Raw genomic sequence first — 25347 nt, forward strand, 5'->3', positions numbered from 1 at the left:
TTCCTGGGCCCACTAAAAACTTGAACCAGCCCTACCCCCCACAACTTTAGCCAAATGGCCCCCAATTTCCAATGCCTATCTATTATTATAAAGTTAATTAAGATTGACAAGCTTCAGTAACAAGAATGGATGTTTTTGCCATTAAAATGGGCACTGTAGGTGTTTTCCTGGCCTCCACTCACTGCCGACTATGCTTCTCCATTGACTTGCATTGGGTTTCGGGTTTCGGTCGATCCCCGACTTTTCGCGCCGATTTCACTCGACTCGACTTTTGAGAAAGTCGGGTTTTGCGAAATCCGACTCGATCTTAAAAAAGTAAAAGTCGCTCAACCCTAGTTATAAGTTGTTGTGCATGCGTTTGTTTTTGCCTCCCATTGACACGAAAGGCGTTCGGTTATGTTCGGCAAATATTTGACAAATTAGTCAGCAAATATTGCAAATTCAGCGATCATAATCTGAACCGAACATTGAAATATTCATTCATCTCTATACACAACATCAATAATTAAAGTTTCAGGTGCACTACCATCTCACAATAATATAAAGCTCAAATAATACTGAGGCAGGGTGCTACCAAATGCATGGAATATGCAGTACCAAGCCAAGGAGGAAAGCCCATGCATAAATGAGTGCACACCTGCTACAAAGTCATGAAAAAATATAAATATATATCATTTTTATTAATGTAAACACCAAACAGCAAAAAATCTAAAACCAATAAAAACAACACAGCCACCCCCATGTATACACAACATCAGACCACCACAAATCTCTCATATGTGAACAACTTTTGCATCAGAATGGGTGCTGAAACCAAGTGTAAGCTCATTGACTTTATTGACAGTTTCCTAGATTTCCAGGCTGGCAGAAAATCATGTACATGTGAGAGATTTGTGGAGGTTTGATGATGAGCTCAGTGTGTGGAAGATGTAATTCATGCTCTCACAGGCCTGATTACAGAATCCGAGACTGAACTGGTCTGGAGGAATCAGCAGTCATCAGAACTATGGTAGATCTGCCTCTTTTGCATATGAATATTCTGACCAAAATTTTTAAAATGTTAAAGAGAAAAATGTTTCTATGCCATATACGGTAAATGACTTTGTTTTGATGCCAGACTAGGCTTAGTTAAAGTTATGATGGTGCATATGGGCAATAGTTATTGGCGTGCAAAGGACCACTCCCTTGGGGGCACTATTAATATCACCATATCAAGACATAAATGTGAAACATTAATACTCAATTTAGGCCACAATGGGTGTCATGATCCAGACCGGGTTTTGAGTACTGTCTTCCCTTTTCCCAGTCTGGTTACGTCAGGGATTAACTTTTCCCAGCCTCAGTTTGGTCTCAGGTTTGATATTTAGCCCCACTGTGTCCTGCAGATCATGTCAGTTATAGTTGCTGCCTAGTGCTGCTGTAGATGACTCTGATTACTCAGATTTGTCCTTCTGCATTTGCTGTCTGAACCCTTGTCTCTGTTTTCCCCTCTTCCCATCTTGACTCAGTGTTTCCTATTAGTGTGCAGACTCCCTGGTTTGACTTGGCGTGTATCCTGGCCTGTTTTTGTCCTTTGTCTTTTGGTTTATCCGCTCCTCCTCACCATTACTGACCCCCTGGCTTGTCTCTGTCCAGGAATTTGCATATTCCTTTGGTACTGCGCTACAGTCTTGGATTTGAACCAGCTTGTTTTGGATATTCTGCTGCCACCTGTGGTAGCCTCACTGTTGCACTGCAGGTTAGGTCTGTTTAATTGCAGACCTGCTCCCTCTCTACTGCCTTCTAGTGAAGCCTGCACCTACCTGCATTGCAGCAGCATAATATTATAACTGTTCAGAAAATAGTTCTTTTTTCTCTGCTATGCTTTCTATGGATCCGCTCCGCACCTTGGCGGATCAAATAGCTAGTTTGACACAAATGATGCAGGTTCTGTCTGTGGAACATAGGGCTTGGCCATGTCTCATAACCACCTGCAAAGAGAACTTTCTGACACAGTAAGATCTTTTCAGGGATCTTATTCCCAGTCTAGCTGTAAGCACTCTGACACTGTTGATGCCTCATTGCACTTTCCTGAACAGGCTCACAGATACCTTCCCAGGGGAAAAGGAGAAGTTCCGTATGTTCAAGGAGAATTGTAAGTTGATGTTTTCATTTAGACCCCGATCTTCTGGAGATGAGAGTCAGCAAGTGGGGATAATCATTTCTATACTTCAGGAGGGACCTCAATTGTGGGCTTTCTTCTTACCTGCTACTGCTCCTGAATGTATGTCTGTTGATAAGTTCTTTGAGGCCTTAGAACTTATTTTTGATGAGCCTGACTGGGTCAGAGTGGCAGAGGACATGAGTCTCTTTCAGGGTAAGCTGAACGGTATAGCTCCGAGTTCCATCAATGGTCCACTGAGGTGTCCTGGCATGACTTTGCGCTGAGATGTCAGTTCAGGAGAGAACTATCAGATCATCTGAAGGATGTTCTGACTCTCCATCCACTACCCAGCTCATTGGAGGAGGCTATGACTCAGGCTATCTGTATGGATCGGAGGCTGTGGGAAAGAGGTGTTGCACAGTGAGCGGTTCCGTTGCTCCCTGCTAATCCTGTTGTTATGCCATCATCTGAACCTATGGAGGTGGGGGCCATCAACTCCAAGGAAAAGGAGAGGAATCGACGACGTGATGGAAAATTATGTTTTTATTGTGGAGATTCAGGACATTAGAAGAAGGACAATTAATCTTATTTCGGGTTCTAAATTGCCCAAAGCCCATTTGTACAATCTTTCTGGCCCTGAACGTACCGCTATGAAAAACTATATCTCTGATAGTCTACGCAAAGGTCACATTCATCCTTCTGTTTCACCTGTGGCCACTGGATTCTTTTTTGTTAAGATAAAAGATACTGGTTTATGCCTTGATTTCAGGGAACTAAATAAAATTGCGGTGAGAAATACCTACCCTCTCCCACTCATTCCAGATCTTTATAACTAATTGTCTGGGCCTAAGTGGTTTTCCAAAGTCGATCTCTGGGGAGCATATAACCTTATCCGCATTCGGGAAGGGGATGAGTGGAAAACGGCATTTCTCACCTCCAAGAGTCTGTTTGAAAACTTGGTCATGCCCTTCGGTCTCACGAACGTGCCCACAGTGTTTCAGAACTTCACGAATGATGTTTTTTCTAATTTTATCTGGTGTTTTATTGTTGTATACCTGGATGATATCCTTGTTTTCTTGCCTGACAAGAAATCCCACATTGGTCATTTACGTGCTGTTCTTCATAGGATACGGGGAAATTCTCTGTTCACTAAACCCGAGAAATGTTTGTTTTGTGTCCAGGAGCTTTTCGCTCTGGGGATCATCCTTTCTGCCAATGGGTTTTGGATGGATCCCAGGAAGGTACAAGCCATTGTTGATTGGGTGCAACCCAGGGACCTCAAGGGTCTGCAGCGTTTTCTGTGTTTCGCCAATTATTATCGAAAATTCATCAAGGTGTTTTCTCAGGTGGTCAAGCCACTCACCGATCTAACTCGCAAGGGGGCTGATCTCAAAGTCTGGTCACCCTTGGCAGTTGAAGCATTTTCTACATTAATGAAGTGTTTTATGTCTGGTCCTGTATTGGTTCTGCCAGATCCTTCAGAACCATTCATTGTAGAGGAGGACGCATCGGAGGTGGGAGTGGGGGCGGTGTTGTCTCATGGACCTGTTACTTTGACCAATTTAAGACCATGTGCCTTTTTCTCTAGGAAGTTTGTCCATGGATTTTATCACTGATCTCCCTCCTTCCAATGGCAAAATTGTATTCTAAATAGTTGTTGACAGATTCAGTAAACAGGCGCATTTTGTACCTCTGGCAGGATTGCCTAAAGCAGAAACACTATCTAAATTGTTTGTCGAACACGTTGTGCAGTTGCATGGCGTACCTTTAAGTATGGTTTCTGATAGTGGGGTACAATTTGTGTCCAAATTTTAGAGGGCATTTTGTAAAAAATTGGATATTTGCTTGATCTTCTCCTCTGCCTACCGTCCCGAGACCAATGGTCAGACGGAGAGGACCAATCAGTCACTTGAACAGATTTTTTGGTGTCTTGCTACGTCTCAGCAGGATGATTAGTGTTATTCATTGCCAGTGGCAGAGTTTGCATTTAATAATTGGATTAACCAGTCCACTGGCACGGCTCCATTCTTTTGCAATTACGGCTTTCACCCCCATTTTGGCGAATTTGCCAGGCTGGATTCAGGATATCCAGGGGATGATATGGCATTTCAACAGTAGGGGTGGTGTGGAGGGAGGTCCAGAAGAGCATTTAGGAGGCTCAGGGCAAACATAAACATTTTTCTGAATAGTGACGGTCGGTAGGACCTGCATTCCTGGTAGGAGATAAACTGTGGTTGTCTACCAAGAACATTCGCCTGAAAGTTCCTTCTACTAAGCTAGGGCCCAGGTTTGTTGGTCCATACGAGATCATTGAGGTTGCTAATTCACTTCAGTATTTGGTCCATTTGAGAGGTTACGGTCCTGAGGATCGATCTTGGGTCCTGGCACGATCTGTCCATAATGATTGATTGGTTTGGGCATTTCATATACGTTATCTTGGGAAACCTGGGGTCTGGTGGCCCCCTTGAGAGGAGGGAACTGTCATGATCCAGACCAGGCTTTGAGTCCTGTCTTCCCTTTTCCCAGTCTGATCATGTCAGGGGTTAACTTTTCTCAGCCTCAGTTTGGTCTCAGGTTTGATATTTAGCCCTGCTGTGTCCTGTAGATCATGTTAGTTATAGTTTCTGCCTATTGCTGCTGTAGCTGACTCTGATTGCTTCAATTTGTCCTGTTGCGTTTGCTGTCAGCACCCTTGTCTCTGTTTTCTCCTCTTCCTGTCTTGACTCAGTGTTTTCCGTTAGTGTGCAGTCTCCCTGGTTTGACTTGGTGTGTATCCTGACCTGTTTCTGTCCTTTGTCTTTTAGCTTATCAGCTCCTGACCATTACTGACCCTCTGGCTTGTCTCTGACCGTGAGTTTGCATATTCCTTTGGTACTGTCCTACAGTCTAGGATTTGACCCGGCTGGTTTTGACTGTTCTGCTGCCACCTGTGGTAGCCTCACTGTTGCACTGCAGGTTAACTCTGTTTATGTGCAGACCTGCTTCCTCTCTACTGCCTTCTAGTGAAGCCTGCACCTACCTGCATTGCAGCAGTATGACAATGGGGATGTTATTAAAATGTTATTCCCATTCCAGCCTTTAATGAACAATGAAGTAATATCTTCTTCTGGTCACCAAAGGCAAGGTTTATGAAAGCAGATGAGTTTGCTTGACTTCTACAGATATGAATGGGAGATTCAAAAATGGCGTAACACAGCCAACTCTATTGTTACAACTCAGGAGCTATAACAAAATAGCTAATTTTGCTACAGTTTATGTAACTCCAATTTGAAGAGCCACCTCACCAGATGAGACATAACAGAGGTACTTTTACAGTGTAGGGCACCAGAAGCATTGGAATACTATGGATTGTGTGTAAAAGTTTGAGAAAAGTAGGCAGAGTTCTATGATAGTAATCACCAATAGATGTATGTTCATGTCATTCTACAGAGGCAAATTATGACTGGAAGAAGTTTACAGAATGGTCTTCCTCAGATGAAGAAGACAAGAGAACATGAATAACTTCAATCAGAGTGATGGTATGGGAGTCACTTGAATTATCTTACTGTTTAAACTTCTATTGTATACTGAGTTCCTGTGCATAGCTGGTATCTAGCACTGTATGGTCACTGTATGTGGGTAATATTGGTTTTAGTTCTTTTTTTTAATGATCAGAACGGTAGTAGTATTCAGTCACCTCTGTATATGCATGTGTTATGTGTAGTGTTGAGCGATACCATCCGATACTTGAAAGTATCGGTATCGGAAAGTATCGGCCGATACCGGCAAAGTATCGGATCCAATCCGATACCGATACCCGATACCAATACAAGTCAATGGGACTCAAGTATCGGACGGTATCCTGATGGTTCCCAGGGTCTGAAGGAGAGGAAACTCTCCTTCAGGCCCTGGGATCCATATAAATGTGTAAAAGAAAGAATTAAAATAAAAAATATCGCTATACTCACCTCTCCGACGCAGCCTGCACCTTACCGAGGGAACCGGCAGCGTTGTTTGTTTAAAATTCGCGCTTTTACTTGGTTACGTGAAGTCCCGGCTTGTGATTGGTCAGGGCGGCCATGTTGCCGGGACGCGGACCAATCACAGCAAGCCGTGACGAAATTACGTCACGGCTTGCTGTGATTGGTCCGCGTCCCGGCAACATGGCCGCCATTAACCAATCACAAGCCGTGACGTCACGGGAGGCTGGACACGCGCGCTTTTTAAAATGGGCGCGTGTCCAGCCTCCAGTGACGTCCCGGCTTATGATTGGTCACGGCGCCATGTTGCCAGGACGCGGACCAATCACAGCAAGCCGTGACGAAATTACGTCACGGCTTGCTGTGATTGGTCCGCGTCCCGGCAACATGGCCGCCATTAACCAATCATAAGCCGTGACGTCACGGGAGGCTGGACACGCGCGCTTTTTAAAATGGGCGCGTGTCCAGCCTCCCGTGACGTCCCGGCTTGTGATTGGTTGCGTCTCCCATGTGACTGCGACGCAACCAATCACAAAGCCGGGACGTAATTTTAAAATCCTTAAGGACCTGAAATTACGTCACGGCTTGCTGTGATTGGTTGCGTCGCCCATGTGACTGCGACGCAACCAATCACAACGCCGGAACGTAATTTTAAAATCCTGAAGGACCTGAATTTACGTCACGGCTTGCTGTGATTGGTTGCGTCCCGGTCACATGGGCGGCACGCAACCAATCACAAGCCGGGACTCACGTAAAGGAAAGAAAAGCGCAAATTTTAAACAAAGAACGCTGCCGCTTCCCTCGGTAAGGTGCAGGCTGCGTCGGAGAGGTGAGTATAGCAATATTTTTTATTTTGATTCTCTCTTTTACACATTTTTACATTAATGTTGTTTCGATACCGATACCCGATATCACAAAAATATCGGATCTCGGTATCGGAATTCCGATACAGCAAGTATCGGCCGATACCCGATACTTGCAGTATCGGAATGCTCAACACTAGTTATGTGGTCATGGTCACTGTTTAGTCTTATTAGTCCTTGTATACTGGAATTATTGATAACATTGGTCATGGTATATGGAGGCTTGTTCAGCAGCAGTATTATGGTAATATTCAGACACAATGTGGTGGTAATACAAGCCATTGTGAGACAGCATTCATTTTTCATTGCATTGTGATTATTATTGTTAATGGGTAGTGGTTTGTTTAGTAAAAGAATGATGATAATATTTGTTATTTGAAAACGTTATGACTATAACCACCCTTCTAAGCAGCATAATGGTGGCAATGACAGTTCTAGGTCTACAATTTGACCTGAGGCCCATATGGGGCCTATAACTAAAAAGCCCAGCCTGTAACCCAAACAAGCTAGCAGCTGTTTAAAGGAGACACGTTTAGATATGTTATAATAGAAATCATAGATTTTAGAGAAAACAAGTTAGAAGAACAATATGAAAAATTAAAATGACAAGATCTCATGATGCTTAAATATCGAGAAAATCACGAAACACCATTGAGATGATCCATACAAAGAATATCTCACACAAAAGTCATGAGTAGGGATGTGCGAGTAGTGAAATATTCTGACTTGCTATACTCGTAACGAGTAGGTCCTAATGCTCAGGTATTCGTAACAAGTAGCAAGTCCAATGCAAGTCAATGGGTGCGAGAAAAAATCACACAGCACTCGCATTATGTGAGTGCTTTCCGATTTTTACGCATCGGTGTCCTTCGAAAAGCTGGCAATTCATATGCGGCTACAATAAAATCACACTGACAGGTTAGAATATTAGAATAGAATAGATAGAATACATAAATACACATAGTATAGGTGTATATATACAGTATATATATATATATACAGTGGGGCAAAAAAGTATTTAGTCAGTCAGCAATAGTGCAAGTTCCACCACTTAAAAAGATGAGAGGCGTCTGTAATTTACATCATAGGTAGACCTCGACTATGGGAGACAAACTGTGAAAAAAAAATCCAGAAAATCACATTGTCTGTTTTTTTATCATTTTATTTGCATATTATGGTGTAAAATAAGTATTTGGTCAGAAACAAACAATCAAGATTTCTGGCTCTCACAGACCTGTAACTTCTTCTTTAAGAGTCTCCTCTTTCCTCCACTCATTACCTGTAGTAATGGCACCTGTTTAAACTTATCAGTATAAAAAGACACCTGTGCACACCCTCAAACAGTCTGACTCCAAACTCCACTATGGTGAAGACCAAAGAGCTGTCAAAGGACACCAGAAACAAAATTGTAGCCCTGCACCAGGCTGGTAAGACTGAATCTGCAATAGCCAACCAGCTTGGAGTGAAGAAATCAACAGTGGGAGCAATAATTAGAAAATGGAAGACATTCAAGACCACTGATAATCTCCCTCGATATGGGGCTCCACGCAAAATCCCACCCCGTGGGGTCAGAATGATCACAAGAACGGTGAGCAAAAATCCCAGATCACACGGGGGGACCTAGTGAATGAACTGCAGAGAGCTGGGACCAACGTAACAAGGCCTACCATAAGTAACACACTACGCCACCATGGATTCAGATCCTGCAGTGCCAGACGTGTCCCACTGCTTAAGCCAGTACATGTCCGGGCCTGTCTGAAGTTTGCTAGAGAGCATTTGGATGATCCAGAGGAGTTTTGGGAGAATGTCCTATGGTCTGATGAAACCAAACTGGAACTGTTTGGTAGAAACACAACTTGTCGTGTTTGGAGGAAAAAGAATACTGAGTTGCATCCATCAAACACCATACCTACTGTAAAGCATGGTGGTGGAAACATCATGCTTTGGGGCTGTTTCTCTGCAAAGGGGCCAGGACGACTGATCCGGGTACATGAAAGAATGAATGGGGCCATGTATCGTGAGATTTTGAGTGCAAACCTCCTTCCATCAGCAAGGGCATTGAAGATGAAACGTGGCTGGGTCTTTCAACATGACAATGATCCAAAGCACACCGCTAGGGCAACGAAGGAGTGGCTTCGTAAGAAGCATTTCAAGGTCCTGGAGTGGCCTAGCCAGTCTCCAGATCTCAACCCTATAGAAAACCTTTGGAGGGAGTTGAAAGTCCGTGTTGCCAAGCGAAAAGCCAAAAACATCACTGCTCTAGAGGAGATCTGCATGGAGGAATGGGCCAACATACCAACAACAGTGTGTGGCAACCTTGTGAAGACTTACAGAAAACGTTTGACCTCTGTCATTGCCAACAAAGGATATATTACAAAGTATTGAGATGAAATTTTGTTTCTGACCAAATACTTATTTTCCACCATAATATGCAAATAAAATGATAAAAAAACAGACAATGTGATTTTCAGGATTTTTTTTTCTCAGTTTGTCTCCCATAGTTGAGGTCTACCCATGATGTAAATTACAGACGCCTCTCCTCTTTTTAAGTGGTGGAACTTGCACTATTGCTGACTGACTAAATATTTTTTTGCCCCACTGTATATATATATATATACAGTATATATATATATATACGTCAGAGACATATATATATATATATATATATATATATATATATATATTTATATTGCATAGAGACATAGATAGAAGATTAGCCGGTAATTCATTTGTCGACTTCTGTAAAATCAATGCAGGATAGGAGACATGGTTTACATACAGTAAATCCATGCAGAATAATTTGATATATAGATGTGTGTGACCAATACAATTAGTATTGTGTGTGTGCAAATTATGAGACTTGTATTTAATAAAATAATCTTTTCGGGGAAAAAACTGGCTTAGGAAGGGGTTAATACCCATGCGTCGTCCCAGGCTATGAATATCAGCCTGCAGCTGTATATTTAGCCTTTACTGGCTATTAAAATAGGGGGACCCCCCAAAAATGACTTGTGATCCCCCTATAATTAACAGCGCTAAACGTCAGCGCTAGTCACTGATACTGCGCCGGCATCTTCTCATTCATTCATCATAGGTTTACAGCCGGGGCGGTCGCATTAGCACGGCTCCTGGTTGTAAACTATATATCTCCCAGATATGGATTACAGCGTGGGACTGAACGCCAGACAGGTATGGTATATTGTTGGATTTTTATTTTTATTTTTTACAAGTGATCGAGGGCGTCGCATGAATTAGGAGAAAAATAAAGATGGCAAACTGTGTTTATTGTTTTATTTCATTAAAAAACTTTTCTGGCTGTGTCTTTTTTAACCCATTAACAACAATAGGATTAGCAATGGATACTAAGCTGGCTTGAAGTCACCTTACAATACAATGGTGACATTAACCCTTTATTACCCCATGTGAGCTGGTGTTTGTTGCCGGGGGGGCAATAACCATGGTCCCTTCCAAGGCTATGAATATCAGCCTGCAGCTGTCTGCATAGCCTTTTCTGGCTATTAATTATAGGGGGACCCCACATCATTTTTTGGGGGGTCCCCCTATTTTAATAGCCATTAAAGGCTAAACATGCAGCTTCAGGTTCAAGTTCGGGGCCGTAGATGATGCAAACTAGCGTCCGAACCCCGAACTTGGACTTTACAGATATGGGATGGGGTGGAGGCTGTAAAGAAAGTGACGTCACTGCACAAACACTGCCGGAAAAAGCCCAAAACTGCTGAGTGCAGTGAATATCACCGGAAGGTAATGAGTGGCCCTGGAAGCAGATGCAGCCGGAAACAGCGGAACAGGAGGGTGCGTCGCTTGACAGGTAAGTATAATATTTATAATGCTTATTATTAATTTTATGCTTTCTTTTATAGGCCCTGGACCCGAACTAGGTCCGAACTGTAACACGGGTTTCCCATGGAAACCCATGTTTGTGACCTTGTGACCGGTGCGGTCCCGAACTTTATAGTTCGGGCTTGCCCATCCCTAGTTTTAACCCCTTCCTAAACTGTAAACATTGGCCCCCAGTCGCTGGCTTTCCCTCCCTGGCGCAGAAAATTGCACAGGAGCCCACACCATTTTTTCCCCCAAAAGATTCTTTTATTAAATACATGCAAGTCCCACAATTTGCACACACTATACTAATTGTATTGGTCATACACATCTATATATCAAACTATTCTGCATTGATTTACTGTATGTAAACCATGTATCCTATCCTGTCGGCTCCTGCATTGATTTTACAGAAGCGGGCAAATAAAGTATGCAATATAAAGATATATACACATATATATATATATATATATATATATATATATATACACACACACCTATTCTGTGACTGATCTGTGATGCTGCGCAGGAGAGCCGAATATTGTAAGGCGAGTAGTGAAATACTCGCTATGTTCCAAATACCGTGAGTACCGCATTACTCGCCGAGTACTGAATTCTTGCGAATATTCCTTCTCGTCCCTAGTCATGAGTCAAAAAAGTTCATAATACTTTATGAGTCACTAAAAGTGTGTTGGCTAGTTTTCAACCCTAAACCATTTTCAGCTTAGCAGCCTATGTATTGATTCTATGCCGAGTACAAATGAACCTCACTGTGTTTGACTAAAATATACATTAAATCAGTCAATAGAGTTGTCTGATGAACTTTTGAGCAATTTAATCCTCTTCACTTATGAAGGAATCTAAGTGGCAATGATACAGAAGTTATGTCCAGTTAATGGACAGTTAATGCTTAATCCCTTTCAACACCCAGTAGATGTCAGAAGTGCATGTCAGAAATTCGATCTGGAGGTATTACCTAACTTTTAGTACAGCTAGCACCTAACTTTTGATCACTGCTGTTTAAGAACTTCTTAAATGCCATTCTGAATTGCTGAAAATGTCCTTTAAGTAGTGTGATTTGTTGGTACATTTTCTCACCCATTGCCCCACCTGGATTATTGAGTGAGGATATATTGCCATGTTAGCCAAAAGCCACCATGACTGCCATCTTGATACCCATATGAAGCTCAGTCTATCATTTGGCTTCATAGATCATTTTTATCACCATATACTGCAATGCTCAAGAATTGCAGTACTAGATGGTGGCCCGATTCTAATGCATCGGGTATTCTAGAATATGTATGTAGTTTATTTATGAAGATTTCAGAATAATGCAATGAATACACAGGATTAGGCCGGCCGGGCGCGACCAATTAGCGAAGCGTGGTTCAAATCCCGCTCCAATTTCGCGGCTGGACTGCGTCTGTCGCTAATTGTTTGCTGCCGGGTGCAACCAATCAGTGAAGCCAGGGTGAGCTCCAGGTTTTTGAGGGCCCCAGGTGAAAGAGTCTCACAGCCCATGTAGCATATAACACAGCCTACATAGTATATAGCACATCCACGTAGTATATTGCACAGCTACGTAGTATATAACACAGCCACGTAGTATATAACACAGCCGCATAGTATATTGCACAGCCACGTAGTATATTGCACAGCCACATAGTATATAGCACAGCCACGTAGTATATAGCACAGCCCTCTTGGTATATTGCATAGCCACATAGTATATAGCACAGCCACATAGTATATAGCACAGCCACATAGTATATAGCACAGCCATGTAGTATATAGCACAGCCCACGCAGTATATAGCACAGCCACGTAGTATATTACACAGCCACGTACACTGTGTTCCAAATTATTATGCACAAAGAGTTTAGGAGTGATAAGGTTAGAATTTTTTTGTTTGTCATTTAAACTCATTGATGGTGATGTGTGTCAGGGCTCTGTATATCACTGAAAGCAATTGCAGATACCTGTGCAAATTAGTTTGGCAGGTGTGTCCAAATAAAGGCAAAACTACTTAAGAAGGCTGTTCCACATTATTAAGCAGCCTGCATTTTTTGCCAAAATGGGAAAGAAAAAGGATGTGTCGGCTGCTGAGAAGCAACAAATTGTGGAGTATTTAAGTCAAGGCATGACTACAATCAACATTGCCAAGACACTTCATCATGATCATCGCACAATCAAGAAGTATGTAGCTGATTCCCAGCACACACGTGTGCGTGCTGATAAGGAAAAATCGAGGACTCTTTCCAACAGGCAATTGCGTAAGGTTAAAATAGCAGCTGCAAAAATGCCTTGTCATAGCAGCAGACAAGTTTTTGAAGCTGCTGGTGCCTCCAACGTCCCCAGAACAACAAGATGCAGGGTCCTTCAGAGGTGTGTAAGCCATCCTGTCGACCACTCTATCCACTGCACACAAGCAGAAACGGCTCCAGTGGGACAAACGATACATGAAGACTGACTTCCAAACTGTTTTGCTCACCGATGAGTGCCGTGCAATGCTTGATGGTCCAGATGGATGGAGTGGAGGATGGCTGTTTGATGGACACCCCATGAAAACACAGCTAAGGCGCCAACAAGGAGGAGGTGGAGTAATGTTTTGGGCTGGAATCATGGGGAGAGAGATTGTCGGCTCCTTTATGATCCCTGAAGGGGGTAAAGATGAACTCCATAATCTATATGGAGTTTCTAAAACAACACTTCCTGCCATGGTTCAAGAGGAAGAACCGTGCTTTCCGCAGCAAGATCATTTTCATGCATGATAATGCACCGTCTCATGCTGCAAAAAAACACATCTGCATCTCTGGCTGCTATGGGCATAAAAGAGAACAAACTTATGGTGTGGCCACCATCTAACCCTGACCTCAACCCCATTGAGAACCTCTGGAGCATCATCAAAAGGAGTGTCTATGATGGCGGGAGGCAGTTCACTTCTAAGCAACAGCTCTGGGAGGGTATTGTGTCCACATGCAAAACAATTGAAGCAGAAACCATCCAAAAACTGACAAATTCAATGGACGAGAGAGTTCAGAAGCTTCTTTCGAACAAGGGGTCCTATGTGCAAATGTAACATCACCTAGAATAAAGTTTTCACTTGAAAACTGTTTGATTTCATTTTGTAATAAGCTGATAATGCTTATAATGTCACAATTGACCATTTTTTTGTTCAAAATAAAAAAAAAGGTTGAAAACTCTGCTGTGCATAATAATTTGGAACATGCATTTTGAGTGTTTATTTTTTTTTTAAAGATACTGTTTTCATAGGCAGTTTGTTCCAAAACATTGCAATTATACTAGAATAGTAGATGACTGGAAAATAACAATGACTGCAATTCAGATAGGTAATTTAGAGAAAATATGAGGAAATATTATTTGCATAATAATTTGGAACACAGTGTAGTATATTGCACAGCCACGTAGTATATAGCACAGCCCACGCAGTATATAACACAGCCCATGTAGTATATAGCACAGCCCACATAGTATATAGCACAGCCCGCGCAGTATATAATACAACCCACGTAGTATATAACACAGCCACGTAGTATATTTCACAGCCACATAGTATATTGCACAGCCATGTAGTATATAGCAGAGCCAATGTAGTATATAGCACAGCGACATAGTATATAACACAGCCCACGCAGTATATAACACAGCCCATGCAGTATATAATACAGCCCACGTAGTATGTAAGACAGCCCACGTAGTATATAGCAATGTGGGCACCATATCCCTGTTAAAAAAATAATTAAAATAAAAAATAGTTATATACTCACCTTCCTGCGGCCCCTGGATCCAGCCCAGGCCTTTAGCGATGCTTCTCGTGACTCTCTGTTCCCAGTAATGCCTTGCGGCAATAACCCATGATGATGCAGCTGTCTCGCGATACCACTACATCATCTGGAGTCATTGCCGCAATGCATTCTTGGGACCGGAGCATCGCGAGGAGCGGGAAAGGCTGGCATGGACGCCGGAGGGTGAGAATATAATGATTTTTTGTTATTATTTTTAACATTATTTAACATTATATGTTTTTACTATTGATGCTGCATAGGCAGCATCAATAGTAAGGACGGGTTCACATTGCGTTAACAGCAGCCCATTCAATACATACGTTAAAAGGCTGCTGTTAACGCAAGTGCCGATGTGTCATCACGCTAGCGCAGATAGAGCTAGCAGATGCTCTATCTGTGCTAGCGGTGATGGACCCGGAAATGCTGCAGCCCGCGTCTCGTGGTCCGTCACTCAATGACGGCACATCGCTAGCACACGCCCATTGTGGGTGTGCACTAGCGATGTATCCGACAGAGGACATAATGGCGGCGTTAACGGACTGCGTTACACCACGTTATGCCGCAGTGTAATGTAGTCCGTCTAACGGACGCCACAGACGCAGTGTAAACCCAGCCTAAAAAGTTGGTCACACTTCCAGGGTTAATGGCAGTGTAAACGGACTGCGTTACACCGCATTATGCCACGGTGTAACGCAGTCCGTTTAACGTACTGCTAAAACGCTATGTGGGCGCTGACTGGAGGGGAGTATGGAGGGGGCACTGACTGCAGGGGAGTAGGGAGGGGCCAATTCGCGGCCAAACTGTGCCTGTCGCTGATTGGTCGTGCCCAGCCGGCCACGACCAATCAGCGACAGACAGACATTTGTCCATTACAGACAGACAGACAAACAGACGGAAGAGGACCTTAGACAATTATATATATATAGATATGGTGCAAGCAACACGTGATCACAGATTTAGCTGCCTTAAGAGAGGCTAAAAAATAAAAAAAAAAATAGAAAAGAAAATTAAAATAGCCTCCATCTTCCATGTTAAAAGACAGCAAGTTTGGTCTCACTGCAACTGTTAAGAGTCTGATGTTTCAAAATGCAAAATGATTTAACCCTACAGTAAATAATGGAAATAAAAACAAATGAGAATACCAGCATTGTGGTTTTTCACTTATTACACATCCCACAAAAAGAAAGAATAAAAAAGGAATTGAACAATAGTATATCACTGGCAACAGACATGGTGGAGGAGTGGGTATCCTTCTTTCTAAAAACTGCTCCTTCAACCCTATCCAACCCCCATCCTCCGTTATCCTCCCTTCTTTCGAGGTTCACTCTGTCCGTATTTACGCTCCCTCCAATCTCCAAATCGCCATCATATACCGACCACCTGGCTCAGCCACTGCCTTCATCGACCAATTCTCCACCTGGCTCCTTCTTCACTTTCTCTCTGCTGACATCCCCACCATCATCATGGGCGATTTTAATATCCCTACTGACACCCACCAGCCAGCAGCCTCCAAACTACTGGCCCTTACTTCATCCTTTGGACTCACCCATTGGTCCTCCACAGCCACCCACACAGACGGACATACACTAGACCTCATCTTCACCCGCCTCTGTTTCTTATCTAATCTCACAACCTCTCCCTTCCCCCTATCTGACCACCATCTACTCACCTTCTCATCCTTTTACTCCTCACCTGCCTCCCATGTCCAGCCATTACCACATCCTTGCAGAAACCTCGCACATCTAGACATTCACAGACTCTCAGACTCTCTCCTACTCCTGTCCCCATATCTTCACTGCACGACATGGACAGTGCCACTGCTTTCTATAACTCCACCCTCACATCAGCCATAGACTCAGTCGTCCCTCTCATGCATGTGCGACAAACCAATAGGCAACCTTGGCATAACAATGTCACAAAAAAACTTCGACAAGCATCCAGGGTTGCGAAGCAGCGTTGGATGAAAACACGCCTGCCAGATGACTTCACTGCTTTCAAACAAGCTACATTTGACTTCAAATCAGCCCTCACCTCTGCTAAACAGACCTACTTCACTAACCTTGTATCTTCACTATCCTACAACCCAAAACAACTGTTCAGCACATTTAACTCTCTCCTCCGCCCACCACTGCCACCTCCAACTCCCTTCATCTCTTCCGAGGACTTTGCCACCTACTTCAAAAACAAGATCGACCAAACAAGGCAAACCTTTACTTGTCCACCACCCCAAACACTCCATATACCAGACCTCTGCCCTTCCCTAATAACCTCACTCTCCAACATCACCGAAGGAGAGCTTACTCACCTCTTTTCCAAATCACACCTTACCACCTGTGCACTTGACCCCATCCCTTCCCACCTGTTCCCCAACCTCACTAACATGCTTATTCCAGCCCTAACCCATCTCTTCAATCTATCGCTCTCTTCTGGTACCTTCCCCTCTGCCTTCAAACATGCCACCATCACACCCATCCTCAAAAAAACTAACCTTGACGCAACTGCTATGCCCAGCTATCGTCCCATATCACTGCTCCCGTTTGCTTCATAACTCCTTGAGCAGCATGTCCATGGTCAACTTTCCTCCCACCTCTCATCTAACTCTCTCCTTGACAACCTCCAATCTGGCTTCCGCCCCCACCACTCCACCGAAACTGCCCTGACAAAAATTACTAATGACTTGGTCACAGCCAAAGCTAACAGACAGTTCTCCATCCTCCTCCTTCTTGATCTGTCCTCTGCTTTCGACACAGTTGATCACTGCCTACTGCTACAGATTCTTTCTTCCCTTGGCATCAAAGACCTCGCCCTGTCCTGGATTGCCTCATACCTATCCAACCACACATTTAGCGTTTCCCACTCCCACACTACCTCCTCATCCCGCCCTCTCTCTGTTGGAGTCCCTCAAGGCTCTGTCCTAGGACCCCTACTTTTTTCCATCTATACCCTTGGCCTAGGACAACTCATAAAGTCCCATGGCTTCCAGTACCACCTGTATGCAGACGACACTCAGATCTACCTCTCTGGCCCAGATGTCACCTCCCTGCTGTCCAGAATCCCGAAGTGTCTGTCAGCCATATCCTCCTTCTTCACCTCTTGCTTCCTAAAACTCAATGTAGACAAAACAGAATTGATCATCTTTCCCCCACCTCACGTATCCCCCCTACCCAATCTATCTATTATGGTAAACGGCATCACGCTCTCTCCCGCTCCCAAAATCCGCTGCCTCGGCGTAACTCTTGACTATGCCCTGTCCTTCAAACCTCACGTCCAAGCTCTTGCCACCTCCTGTCGCCTCCAACTCAAAAATATTGCCAGAATCCATTCCTTCCTCAGCCCACAATCTACCAAAACTCTTGTGCATGCCCTCATCATCCCCCGCCTCAATTACTGCAACACCCTCCTCTGTGGCCTCCCCGCTAACTCTCTTGCACCACTTCAGTCAGTCCTCAACTCTGCTGCCTGCCTAATCCACCTCTCTCCTCGCTACTCCCCTGCTTCTCCCCTCTGCAAATCCCTCAACTGGCTCCCAATCCCCCAATGAATCAAGTTCAAACTACTAACACTGATCTACAAAGCCATCCACAACCTGTCCCCTCCCTATATCTCTGAACTAATCTCCCAATATCTTCCCTCACCTAATCTTCATTCATCCCAAGACCTCCTACTCTCCTCCACACTTATTCGTTTTTCACACAATCGCCTCCAAGATTTCTCCCGAATATCCCCCATCCTCTGGAATTCCATGCCTCAACACGTCCGATTATCCACCACTCTTGGATCCTTCAGATGGAAACTGAAAACCCATCTCTTCAGGAAAGCCTACAGCCTACAATAACCGAGCTGCCGCCTCACCACCGCCAGAGCCGCCGCCTCACCCCTACCTTCTGTCTCTTCCCCACTATCCCATAGAATGTAAGTCCGCATGGACAGGGTCCTCTCCCCTCTGTACCAGTGTGTCACTGTAAACCTGTTTACTGTAAACGATATCTATAACCCTGTATGTAACCCCTTTCTCATGTACAGCACCATGGAATTAATGGTGCTGTATAAATAAATAATAATAATAATGATAATAATAATAATAATAATCACTCAAAAATAATACTTCTAAAAATGTCAGCTTTCCACACAATGAAAAAAAGTCAAACGGCTTCATTTACAAAGAAATAAAAAAAGTTACGGGACTGAGATATTGGTGACACAAATCTATTCTTCTTTTTACAAAGTTATTAACTTATAACAAAATATAAATTTTGCATTACCATAATCATATTAACCTGAAACATCAAATTAATAGCATATAATACTATACCCTCCCCCCTACAAATAGCAACATTTAGATTATTTGACCCTATAATCCCACTAAACAATTGTATCCCTCAAAAAACAAGTCCTTACATGGTGCTGTTGATGGAAAAAACTATATCGCTCTTGGAAGAAGGGAAGGAAAAAAAAACGAGAGTACAAACAAGATATTTGACCTGGTCAGGAATAAGTTAACAACTAGTAACTGGCCGTGATGAACAAGTAGTTTGGAAACAAGCAAGTATAAGGTGACTGATGCATATAGGACATGTCAAAGAAATTGCAATGGGTGTAATTAAAGACAATTAAGTAAGACATTTTTTGTGAGTCATTTTGAAACAGAACATTGTCTTCTCTGTAAAACATTTTCATATGTAATCATTTCTCAACATTATGAATAACTTATAGGAAGCCATAAAAATATAATAAGTAAAATGGAAGGCCATTAATCACTTAAGCAATAATAGAAACAATTTGCAAAGTTAAAGAAGCAATTGAGAAAATATTCTTTTTAGATTTACAATTGTAGCCACTATTATGAAATAATATTGGGCCCCATGCAAATGGACGTATCATGGCTCCATTCAACCTTCCAAATTTTAGAGAGCCATTGTTAAGAAAAAAAGTGATAGCGTTATATGTTATAATAGAGCTATTAGAAGCCTTGCTTCTAGGAAAGAGAGCCCTAGTAATATGGTACAGTATGGAGCATTATGCAGCAACGCATTGAGTAAGGGGCAGACAACTGAGGGCTGCTTGCCTGCGCTTGTTATCCAAAATTGTGGGTGCTCCAAGATCTTTTTTTTATTGTTCTTTTTTTCTAACCTTGTGTGCCTGCCAATCCTAATTATGCCAATACTTGGCATGTCTGTGATGGAGTAGGAAGGGCCCACACTGGAAATGCTTGTTGACTGGATGCGCCGCAGCCTTCAAACAAGCTTCATTAGTCTGCTGAACTCGAACAGTGAACCAGACATACAATAAGAAGTCAGTATTTGGGGTCAGATACTGGACACTAAGTGTCCTGTAAGGACTATAAACTTTGCAGTTGTAGTTCACTCATCCCTATCCATTTTTTGTATAAATGTGGTATGTGAAGATATAAAACCAAGGTAAGGAAAACATTCTTCTGTACAGTCTTCCTTCAGAAGTATAGGATTGTGGTAATATTCCAAATTATTATCTTGAACTTTTATCAAGGCATATACATAACCGCAAGGGTTCAGTCAATTTTTTCATTCTTTTTACTAACATTGATGGATTGAGATCTAAATGTTGCTGCTGTTACATTTTTGTCTTTTAAATGTTACCAAACATGCAGGTAACCAGAATATGATGAGGTTGTGTTGAGTGTCTCTCTACGCCCTATGCAACCTTGATTTGGTTTCATGACACATCACACTTCGTAAAATGTCAGTGTCACCTGAGGGGATAAGGAGTAATGAAAGCCTGGACCATCAGAAGTAGGGAGACACCTGCTGTGCTACATGTTATTGTGAGAAGCCGCTGCCAGTTTGATGAATTAAATATCAATGTATCTAGAGCCGCTTATCCTGAGTGCAGTATACCAATTCTTGATGAAGTGAGACTCAGCACACAGCATGGGGCAGAGTTAAAAGACATAGCTAGCACATGGGGTCAAAGCACATCAAGCAACATATCAAGCAATTCTCTTTTCACATGGGTGTAGCTTGCCCTGTGTACACCAACATGTGCTCATTATGCCATTTTTCCCTGGAAAATAAAAGCTATTCATAGTCACACATTAAAGGAAAGCCTACAATTCTGTTCATTTCATGTTACGCTAGCAGAACAGGTATCGTCTTGCTGTACAGATACAAGGCTGTCAGCTATAAAAAACTTGATTCCATTCAATTATCTAAAATGGGAATCAGATTGAAAAATACATTTGTAAATTAAATGTACCAGGTTCTAGCTAATAGATTAGTAAGAGCACTTACAGTGTCAATCTCTCCCAGGCCTTTATATCGCAAGACTTTTCCAATTGTCTATACAATTTCCAGAAACCAACATTTGACACCCCAGGGTGTTGAAAATAATCTACAATTGGTCTTCTTTGCAGAGGCTTCTATTTCAGAGATATAACAGATGAATTTTTGGCTTACGGAAAGGGATTTCACTATATCTGATTATCTTGATGCCTTGCAATGCTCAATCATAACATCAGTAACTTTACGTAAGGTACTGCAGTATAGCATCGTTGAGAGAAAAACAGTACAAATTTGAAGGTAAATCTATGTTGGGCAATAGTGACATCTAATTCTAGTATAATTTATGTATTTTTTAATTTAAAAAGTTAAAGACATAGGAACTAGGAATGAGCAGATCAAGACAAATTCAAATTCACTTGATCTCAAGGATTTTCCGTGGAAATTCGATTTGGAGAGAAGAAAATGTAATGATCATTATATAACCATAATATAAAAAAAAAAACTTATTTCCATCTCATCATTCACTTCTTAGGCCTCTCTGCTCCTCAATATCACCCGTGTGATCCTCACTGGATCTTCCGATCCCTGCAGCTAGTTGATATCCCCACTTGCGCTAGGTCAGGACTTCCTGCTCTAATGAGGCTGCATGAGGCCATTACATCATGATGTTTTTCAAAATTAAATTTTTATTGAAAGGTTAAATAATTTTCAATCCCAAAAAAAGAGCAAAAAGAAAAGAATAACTAGGACAATATGAGCATCAATATAACATAGAATAAAAGTATAACGTCCAATAAAACATCAAGTTATAGGAAGAAAAAGGAGGGAATGGAATATTTTAGGCCATCAGTATTATAATTCTGAAGTTACTAAAATCCAATGGAAACCATACATAGAGTAGCCAAGTGCAAACCAACGCAGAGCACAATTCGGACAGAGAAGAATACATCGTGATTAGTGATGAGCGAGCACTAAAATGCTTGGGTGCTAGTGTCGAGCAGATAAGAATACTCGGGTACTTGGCCAGAACAACGAGCCCAATGTAAGTCTATGGGAGACCCAAGTATTTTTACCAAGATCCCCCGGGGGTCCTTTTAAGGTCTAAAAACGTCTGAAAATGATGGAAACACTGCTCAAGTGACACAAGGACATAATGGGGATCGCCCCTGGAAGCATTCCTGACTCCTAGTTCACAGCTTTAATAATGTTTTCCCGAGATTCATGCCATTTTTCCCGCTGCCACAAAAAATACATTAAAAAGAAATCAAAATGGGTTTTGCTTGGAAATATGTTAAGGTACATCCTTTGCAGGTTAATGACTTGCCTGTAAGGCCAAATAATTAACCCCAGACCGAAAATTTCCTCTCCCACTTAGGCTTAGTTCAGACACAGTGCTTTTGAAGTGTTTTTCAACTTTAACATTGCTTTCAACCACTACAAATGCATTCACTGGGAAATGTCTTTATAGCATTTAACAACCCTAGCTGGCCATGTGGTGTGTGACACATAAGCAGACCCATCTTGTTTAACTTATGAAGGAGGGTACTCTTAAAGTCACAGAGCCTATTTTTACTGGTGCATCAGGTGGCATTCATCTCCTTAAAGGGCCATTATGAAACAGTGGATCTCCTAAGCTGTTGTAGCCTATGCTGTGAGTAGATGGGCTGCCAAGAATTATGATGCACCACAATACCCCTGTCATAAGATGTCCAGGGGGACTCCTGAAAAAGTGTTGCATTGAATTCAAGGCCTGCCCTGCTACCAATTCATATGCACCCCAATAAGACTTTGAACCCACATATTGGATGGGCCCATGAAAATTCACTTCACAATATGCATTTTGTACTCCCGTACTCCTTTGTTTTACACATTGGCAGCAAGGCCAGCCCTGCTTCATAGTCAGTCATATGTACCCCATTATGCCTTGGAATCTACATACTGGATGGGCCCATGAAAATGCACTTCACAATATGCATTTTGTACTCCATACTCCTTTGTTTTACACACTGGCACAAGGCCAGCCCTGCTGCATAGTCAGTCATTGCCCAAAATGCACCATACAGAGCACATTCACCCTGTGATCTAGTGGCAGATAAAGGACACAATGCAGGAGACAGAGTTAAGAAGTAGGGCCAATGTAATGTAATACCCAATTCCCCAATGTGAGGTCCTTTCTTTACAAATTAAAATAGTGCCATGACAGCCCGCTTGTCCAAAATGCACCGTACATAGCTTGTTCACCCTGGTGATCTAGTGGCAGGTAAAGGATACAATGCAGGAGACAGAGTTAAGAAGTAGGCCCAATGTAATGGTGTATGTCTCTGAGACTTGTAATGCAGTGCACGAGTTGCCAAGCAATTCCCCAATGGGGGTACCTTTTTTAAAATAGACTAGTGCCATCACAGCCCCCTTGCCTAAAATTCACTGGCCTATAACAGTACTGAGCACGTTCACCCTGGTCATCTAGTGGCAGTTAAAGGACATATTGCAGGAGACAGACTTAAGAAGTAGGCCCAATGTAATGTAATGCCCAATTCCCCAATGTGGGGTCCTTTCTTTACACATTAGAATAGTGCCATCTCAGCCCCCTTGCCCAAAATGCACCGTACAGAGCACGTCCACCCTGGTGATCTAGTGGCAGGTAAAGGACACAATGCAGGAGACAGAGTTAAGAAGTAGGCCCAATTTAGTGGTGTGGGACACTGAGACTTAAAATGGAGTGCATGAGCTGCCAAACAATTCCCCAATGAGGGTACCTTTTTAAAAAATAGACTAGTGCCATCGCAGGCCCCTTGCCCAAAATCCACCAGCCTGTAAGAGTACTGAGCACATTCACCCTGGTCATCTCATGGCAGTTAAAAGACACATTGCAGGAGACAGCCTTAAGAAGTGGGGTCCTGTTTTTACAAAATAAAATAGTACCTTCACAGCCCTCGTGCCCAAAATTCACTGGCCTATAACAGTACAGAGCACATTCACCCTGGTCATCTAGTGGTTTTGGATGATGAGGATGAGGATAAGGAGGAGGATAACAACAAACAGACCAAATGTGGAAGCGTTGACAGGCAGATGCGCTTATCTGTTGTAATTACACCAGCGGCACTAAAAACCCGCTCTGACAGAATGCTAGTGGCAGGGAAGGCCAGGACCTCCAAGGCATAGAGTGGCAGTTCATGCCACGTGTCCAACTTGGACACCCAATAATTAAAAGGGACAGAGGAATCACGGGGGACATTTGTACGATCTGCAAGGTACTCCTTCACCATCTTCACAAACATTGCACTTCTTGTGACAGCACACCTTGCCTCTGTGCCGTCACGATGGGAGGGTCTGAGAAAACTGTCCCAAAACTTTGGCATTGTTCCCCTGCCTGAGCTGGATTGCACTTCTGTCTGTCTTGCTTGGACTCCTTGGTTGTACAACAAACTCTGACGTCTGCTGCCAGCATTCTCACATAGTATTTTTCTAAGTAATTATGCTACAAGGACCCTCTGGTACTGCAACATTTTAGTACACCTCTCTGCCTGTGGTAGAAGAGATTGAAAGTTCTCTTTGTTGCGTGAGTCTAGAAGTGTCACCAACCAGTAATGAGTGTCACCAAAATTTTCATAATGCGAGAGTCACGTGAAACGCAGCGCAACATAAAGTCAGCCATGCGTGCCAGACTGCTGACTTCCATGTCCTCACCAACAGGATGACTGGCTATGCTGTCCCCCTCCTCCTCATCCTCCTCCTACCTGTCCTCAGGCCATCCCCACTGAGCAGATAGTATGACAGCTATGTTTGTAGTACAGTCTATAGCACAAGAAAGTAGCTCCTGTTCTTCCTCCTCCTCCTCATTGACTACCAATCCATGATGAGAAGACATGAGGCTAGACTGAGTGTAATCCCCCTGTTTGGTTCCTTGTTCCATGTCCTCGTGCTCTGCCTGCAATGCATCCTCTTTAGTTGTGAGTAGAGAGGTTTTCAAAATGCTAAGAAGTGGGATAGTGATGCTAATTTTGGCGTAATCGCCACTCACCATCATGGTGCAGTCCTCAAAGTTTTGAAGGATGGTACATATGTTGGACATCCATATCCACTCCTGAGGTCTTATGTGTGGAGTCTGAACTGAATATTGATGGCCTTGTTGATGTTGGTAGTCAACAACTGCCCTCTTCTGCTCACAAAGCCTTTCCAACATAAGCAGCGTAGATTTCCAGAGCGTGGGGACATCACACACCAGCCGGTGAGATGGAAGCTGCAAATGCTGCTGAAGCATGGCTGAAGCAGTAGCTGACTTTCTATAATGGGCAGACAGACGGCGGACTTTCACTAGCAGATCTGGCAGCTCCGGGTAGCTTTTCAGAAAATGTTGAACCATGAGGTTAAGCACATGGGCCAAGCAAGGTAAGTGTGTGAGCTCACCTTGCCTCAGAGCCGCCACCAGGATACGTCCATTTTCACACACGACCATGCCTGGCTGTAGGTTCAGCGGTG

At 43.0% G+C, this 25347-nt stretch overlaps 1 protein-coding gene across 1 annotated transcript in view; it reads left to right on the top strand.

Annotated features, from left to right (window-relative positions):
* The window catches only part of LOC143776379 (uncharacterized), a 108173-nt gene that overhangs the window by 63187 nt on the left and 19639 nt on the right, over window positions 1–25347 (top strand). Inside the window, exon 2 of the mRNA XM_077265709.1 lies at window positions 5573–5661. The gene's annotated coding sequence lies outside the window, so the exon portion shown is untranslated. The remainder of the gene's footprint in view (window positions 1–5572; window positions 5662–25347) is intronic.

The sequence above is a fragment of the Ranitomeya variabilis genome, chromosome 5 (assembly GCF_051348905.1).
Source record: "Ranitomeya variabilis isolate aRanVar5 chromosome 5, aRanVar5.hap1, whole genome shotgun sequence".
In the NCBI taxonomy this organism is placed as follows: Eukaryota; Metazoa; Chordata; class Amphibia; order Anura; family Dendrobatidae; genus Ranitomeya; species Ranitomeya variabilis.